The sequence below is a fragment of the Pinus tabuliformis genome, chromosome X (genome assembly GCF_031772625.1).
Source record: "Pinus tabuliformis cultivar Carrire ecotype Pingquan chromosome X, CPIR1, whole genome shotgun sequence".
In the NCBI taxonomy this organism is placed as follows: domain Eukaryota; kingdom Viridiplantae; phylum Streptophyta; class Pinopsida; order Pinales; family Pinaceae; genus Pinus; species Pinus tabuliformis.
The window spans coordinates 1,313,960,722-1,313,968,137 of NC_142308.1; positions in this window are offsets into that span (position 1 = coordinate 1,313,960,722).

A 7,416-nucleotide genomic window follows, 5' to 3' on the forward strand; every position below is an offset into this window, starting at 1 on the left:
GGCAGTGCCCCGGGAAAAAAAGATTGGACCCTATATTAGGTTGGGTGGACCTACCTATGGTTTTGTGCATGATTTTCGCACATGGTTTTGGACGCGATGGTTTTCAGTCCATGGTATTGGATGCTTCAGCATGTATAAATATGTATTGTAACATTGAAAGGAACATAATGAAAAATCAAGTTGGTAGTCCCAGTTTTGGGATCCAGGGGAAAATCTCTGTGTATATGTGTTTCATGTGTTATGCTCTCGCATTTTTTATTTTTTGTGTTTTAGAATTCGTATGCAAGTATTTTTTGTATGGGGTTAAAACCTACATTTGGTATCAGAGCTATTTTGGCTTCAAGAGGACACCTTTGTTGCTGAGGGGTTTCACTCGGGCCTATGGTAGATACCGTTCAGTGGGAGATCTGTGGGATCGATTCTGGTGGTGAAAGAAGATGGAGAGGAGTGGAAAGATAGAGATCGAGAAATTTAATGGTCAGAGTTTTGAGTTGTGGAAACTCAAGATGGAGGATCTGTTGGTGGATAAAGATCAGTGGATCACGATAGATCTGGGTACTAAACCAATGGGAGTATCTGATGAAGAATGGAAGAAGTTGGATTGGAAGGCAAAGAGCACAATACGATTATGTGTCTCAGATTTAGTATTGTTTAATGTATCAGGGGAAGCTACAACGAAGGCTTTGTGGGACAAGTTAGGGACTTTGTACCAATCTAAGTCTCTGGTGAATAAAATTCCTACGGAAAAAGTTGTATAAGCTAAGGACGAAAGATCAAGACTCGGTGATAGAGAATTTGAATGCGTTTAATACTGTGGTAAGTTGGTTATTGTCTATTGATATCAAAATTTCAGATGAAGATAAGTGCACTAGTTTGTTGTGTTTCTACCAGATTCGTGGGATAGTCTGGTTATTACAATAGGTAGCAATGAAACTTCCTTGCAGTTTGATGAAATAGTCTCATCCTTCCTGACAGAGGAGATGAGATGGAAAAATATGGAGAGCCAGAGTGGTGATGCCTTGTCTGTACGAGGATGGTCCCAGAATAGAAACAAAAATAAATCATCAAGTGGGAGATCTAAATCTAGAGGGAGATCTAAATCTCCAGGAAAACCTATAAAGGTGGTGTGTTGGAAATGCGGAAAGGAAGGGCACTACAAAAGGGACTGTAAATATAAAGCTCCTGAAAAAGGAAAGGGATCTGATGATGCTCCTTATGTAGAGGTGAAAACCACCTCAGATGAAGGTGCGGATGTGTACTTGGCTTCTTCAAGTACACATGTAGATCATGAGGCATGGTTGATTGACTCAGGTGCATCCTTTCACTTCACTCCCCATAGAGAGTGGTTCTGCGAGTATGAGAAATATGATGGTGGTGATGTCTTCTTACGGGATGATAGGAAGGCTAGAATCATTGGTCACGGAAAATTAAAGTTGAAGTTGCAAGGTGAAAGGGTTAGAACACTTCTGGGTGTTCTACATATTCCTGTATTGGCCAGAAATCTAATTTCTGTAAGAAAGCTGGATGATGCAGGTGTAAAAACAGTGTTTGAGAAGGATACCTACAAGATGGTTCAGGGAGCACTAGTATTGATGCGGGGAGTTTGGATTGGAACTCTGTACAAGCTTCAAGGTAGCACTATTGTTGATGGCTGCAATAGTTCTGTGGTTCCTGAAAGTGGAGCAGAAAATCTAGTGGTCTCTGGAGAGAAGACCATGTTGTGGCATCAAAGGCTTGGAAATATTGGAGAGAAGGGCCTTTGAATACTTCATGGTAAAGTTATGGTAGAAGGTATGAGTAATAGCTCTCTGGATTTTGATTTCTATGAAAATTTTGTATATGGGAAGCAGAATCAGGTGAGTTTCCCCTCTGGTGGTAAGAGGGCGAAACATATATTAGAGCTTGTGCACAGTGATGTGTTTGGACCTGTGAAGGTTCCATCACTGGGTAAGTCTGTGTACTATGTATCATTTATAGATGACTTCTCAAGGAGTACATGGATATATTTACTTAAGAAGAAACCTGAAGTCTTTGACAGGTTTAAAAATTTAAGGCTTTGGTGGAAAACCAGACAAAGAAGAAGATAAAGGTGCTAAGGATAGCTAATGGTGGAGAGTTTTGCAGTAAGGAATTTGAAGAATTCTATAAGAAGTGTGGTATAGCACGGCAAAAGACTACTCCATATACACCTCAACAAAATGGAGTTGCAGAAAGAATGAACAAGACGTTGATGGAAAGGGCAAGAAACATGCTTAGTGGTGTCAGGTTAGGACAGGAATTCTAGGCAGAGGCGGTGGAGACAGCATGTTACCTGGTCAACAGATCACCTTCATCAGCGTTGGAGGATAAGACTCCACAAGAGGTATGGACTGGTAAGAAACCCTCTCTTTCACGTCTGAGGGTATTTGGATGTGATGCATATGTACATGTTCCAAAGAAGAAACGAACCAAGTTAGATAGTAAATCTGAAAAGTGCATCTTTATTGGGTATGAGGATGGTTTAAAGGGTTAAAAGCTTTGGAACCCAGTAACAAAGAAGGTTTTGTACAACCAAGATGTGGTGTTCAGAGAAGTAAAATATGTTATTAAACATGAAGTCCAACCAAAGGAACCTGAGAAGATAGAGTTTGAGCTTAAGGAGGAAGAATCAAACTCTAAAACAAAGGAGGAATCAGAAGATGAAGAGCCACAAACTCCGGGTGTGAGAAGATCAGTTCGAGAAAGAAGGCAGCCAGAAAGGTATAGTCCATCTGCTTTTTGTTCAAATTTTTCTTTATCTATTACTGACGATGATCCCAGAACTGTGAAGGAAGCAGTAGATTCAGAGGATGGAAAACTCTGGAAAGAGGCCATGGTTGATGAAATGGCATCTTTGCACAAAAATGAGGCTTGGGATCTGGTGGAGTTGCCGGCTGGAAAGAAACCCATTGGCAGCAAATGGATGTTCAAGAAGAAGACAAATGCAGAAGGAAAGGTGGAGAAATACAAAGCTCGGTTGGTAGCAAAAGGTCATTCCCAGGTGCCGGGAATTGATTTTGGTGATATTTTTTCTCATGTTGCCAAGGTAACTTCTATTAGATTACTTTTATCTATTTTCGCTGCTTTCGATTTTGAGGTAGAATAGATGGATGTGAAGATAACATTTCTTCACGGGGATCTGGAAGAGGAAATCTACATGAAGCAACTTGAAGGCTTTGCGGTGAAGGGTAAGAAAGAACGGGTATGCAGGTTAAAGAAGTCTTTTTATGGGTTAAAATAGTCACCAAGGATGTGGTATCAGAAATTTGATACATTTATACGAGGACTTGGCTTCACCAGAAGAAAAGCAGATCACTGTGTGTATTTTAAATTAATTGGTGACCGTGTTATTTATCTGGTCTTGTATGTGGATGATATGTTGCTGGTTGGAAATGACAAAGAAATTATCTAGGATTTGAAGACCCAATTGTCCTCCAAATTCGACATGAAAGATCTTGGTGCTGCAAACTATATTTTGGGCATGGAAATTAAAAGAGATCGGGCAAAGAGGAAGCTCTAGTTAAACCAGAGGAAGTATGTCCAGACAATACTGTACATGTTTAATATGCAGGATAGTAAACCAGTGAAGGTTCCTATTCCTGTAGGTGTAAAGTTATCTCCTGAACAGTGTCCAAAGACACAAGAAGAGGAAGAGGATATATCCTGTGTTCCATATGCAAGTGAAATCGGTAGCCTGATGTATGTGATGGTCTATACTAGACCAAACATTGCACATGCAGTGGGAGTATTGAGCAAGTTTATGTCAAAACCAGGGAAGGAGCATTAAACAACAATGAAGCGAGTTTTGAGGTATTTGCGTGGCAATAGTGATTATGGTTTGTGCTACCAAGGAAGACCAAGATTGGACAGAGTTTTGGATATCCATGGCTTTGTTGATGTAGACTGGGCTGGAGATTTGGATCAGAGAAGATCTACAAGTGGGTATGTGTTTAACCTATTTGGAGGTGTAGTTAGTTGGATGAGTAAGAAATAATCTGTAGTGGCACTATCAACTACAGAGGCAGAATACATGGAAGCCACTCATGCAAGCAAGGAAACAATTTGGTTGCAGAGATTGTGTTCAAGTATGGGGTTAGTACAAGGAGCTATAAGGATAGACTGTGATAGCCAAAATGCAATTTTCTTGGCAAAGAACACTGCTTACCATTCAAAGACAAAGCGCATTGATGTTTAGTATCACTTTGTGAGGGATATGATAGAAGACAAAAAGGTGTTGCTGGTAAAGGTGGACACTTTGAAGAATATTGGAGATGCATTGACAAAATCTGTGAGCTTTGAGAAGTTCTCTTGGTGTAGAGAAACAATGGGCATTGCAGGGTCGGATAAATGACTAAGCTCTCTTGTGGTCCCTTGTGGAAAGAAAACAACAAGTGGGAGAATGTTGGGTTGTGCGGACCTACCTATGGTTTTGTGCATGATTTTTGCACATGGTTTTAGACACGATGGTTTTCGGTCCATGGTTTTGGACGTGATGATTTTTGGTCCATGGTATTGGATGCTTCAGCATGTATAAATTGTTGGAAATAATACTGAGAGGAGGGGTGAATCAGTATTATCAGATCAATAATTAAATTTTCCAAACAGATTTGTATACGCTACTTTAGCTAAGTGAACTAGCGTGTATATTCGACTGTACTTAAGGCAACTAGCGTATATGCATAGAACTTTTGATTTACCCAATTTATCATGCATTGAACTTTAACCTGTATATCAAAAATTTATTAGACAGTGCAGTAAAATCAGAATAAAGAATCACACATAAGCAACACACATGAACACCAAAATATAAGGTGGAAACCCAATGTGGGTGAAAACCACCTGCTGCTGTTGTCTTTGTCTTCTTTTAATAATAAGAAAATCTGTTTACAATTTTGTACTGGTGCAGACTTATACTAGTACACAGGCTTCTACATGCAAAAGGTTACAACCTTCTTTCATTCTCCAGCTTCTCCTGGAAGGTATCTACAACCCCCTAACTCTTGTACTAGCCGATATGTTTACTAGTACTTAGGCTATGACCTATAGAAGGATACGACCTTCTTTCTTCCTCCAAGGACCACGTTTCATAAATTTTCAGACTGGATCCATCAACAACATCATTATTGTAATTCAATCATCAAATACATCTGCATCAACCAATCACTTTCTGAGCCAACCACAACTGAATCAATCAATCAATTTGACAAGCCATCAATCTGATCATTTAGAATATTGTCACCAGAATACAGTAACCAGAACCCATAACTCTGCAACAGTAAATTGAAACAACTGAAACATATTTCATAAGGTATATGCTACTTCCATGAGTCAAACCTACATGTATACACATTTTTCTCAAAGCCAACCAGCGTATACATCTACAAATATTAATTCATAATTCTGCAGCTATTCCAGACTTTAGTTATACCCAGATCATAGTATTTACAGAACAACACATGCATCAGTATACAGATCTAGAATAAACATGATCAAACCATGTAAAGATAATTCATTTCAAGCCTTAAGATCTCGATCCATCATTAGATATTATCCTCCATTAACCGCTAAGGTTCATCCCTGGTTCAAATCAAGCACAACACCATAAGCCAATAACCTGCATACTAGATCTCACACTTCATCAGATATTCGATACTTGCACACTTTGGCCTAATTATCTTCTCCTCCTTTTATAGTTTTAGGCCTTTCTCAATACCATGGACCAAAACCACTTAGGACCAATACCTTGGACCAAATACCTAGGGTCAATACCTCGAACCAGATACCTTGGACCAATACCATGGATCAAAATACCATGAACCAAATAATTTGGACCAAAAACTTAGTTTTCCAAGGTATACGTGCTTTTCCTTCTGTGAAAGTGCGTGTGTATGTATACGTTACTTGTGGTCAGTTCACCTGCATGTATATGCACCTTGGTCAAGGTGAACCTGCGTATACCTCTCTTTCTTCATTCTGTGTAGATTGATCTGTAATTCTTCACTGTTAACTTGTTGTACTGTGATCTTTCATTTGAGTGAGTTTTCATCAAGGACAATACCTGTATCATAATGCCAACAATATGTATTGTAACATTGAAAGTAACATAATGAAAAATCAAGCTGGTAGTCCCGATTTTTGGATCCAGGGGAAAATCTCTATGTATATGTGTTTTATGTGTTATGCTCTCGCATTGTTTATTTTCTGTGTTTTAGAATTCGTATGTAGGTAATTTTGTATAGGGTTAAAACCTACAATCCCCATGCCATATTCCAAGCATGAATATGGGATCTCATTGAACAATCCATGAAAATCAAACTAGGGCATCCAGAGGCCAAACCACCTCAACCCATCAAATAATGATTCCACCTCATGGTCGAACATTATAAACCATCACCAGATTGGTCTCTACCCAAGACTTCTAGGGCTCAGAGTGTTTGTTCCAACCAACGTGCTTGCAGGACTAATAACTCAACCCACAACTATCATCGTTCTTCCGGAGCGTTTGTCCAACCTGGGCTTCCAGGACTAGTAACTCAACCCACCAAGGGCTTCCATAATTTTTGTCCAACCAAGGATTCCAGGACTAGTAACTCAACCCAAGTTGTTATAGGGTTTCTATAACATTTTCCAACCAAGGCTCTAGGAACTAGTAACTTAACCCAAGCTAAAGGAAACATGAGAACCAACCAAAAAACAAAGAAATGAACCTACAACACCATGGCTATCTCGAAATTGTAAAGGCTAGGAAAATCTACAGTCAATCTAGGAAATCCTCCATGCCAATGACATATCATGACAAATAAACCACATGCATATGCCATGCATGCCAAAACTAGTGAAAACAACATACATGTAACTCGGTACCTGCAAGAAAAACTCGTTGTAGTTGTTGATCCTAATGTCCTCTTGCACTTTCTAGCTCTTCCTTTTCCTTCTTATTCCAAGCATCCAAGTATGCCACACTCTCTAAGACTTCTCCAAGAAAACTTTGTGTCCAAGAGTATGAGAGAGAGAATAGAATGAGTGCTCCAAAATTAAACTGACAAAAAGCTTGAGCCAAAGCTTACCAACTGATCCTCATAAGCATTTTTGTTAATGAGGCCTCTATTTTCTTCAATTTCCTCCTCACATGCAACCTATGACCTTTCACCTTCCTTTTCTCCTAATTTCCATTATTTTCATAAATAAAATGCTAATAAATGCCTCATGCCTTTCCAAAACCTTTTCCATTTCCTTTGCCAATTTCCTTAGCCATAATAAACTGAATGAACACCCACTAGTATGCTTTTCCCACCATTCAACTTGAAATACATGTCCCATTACCATGGTCTTATATATTTTTAGATGGATTTTTTAACAAGGCTATTACATGTCCTATATTGGTCGGCTAGTAGGAAT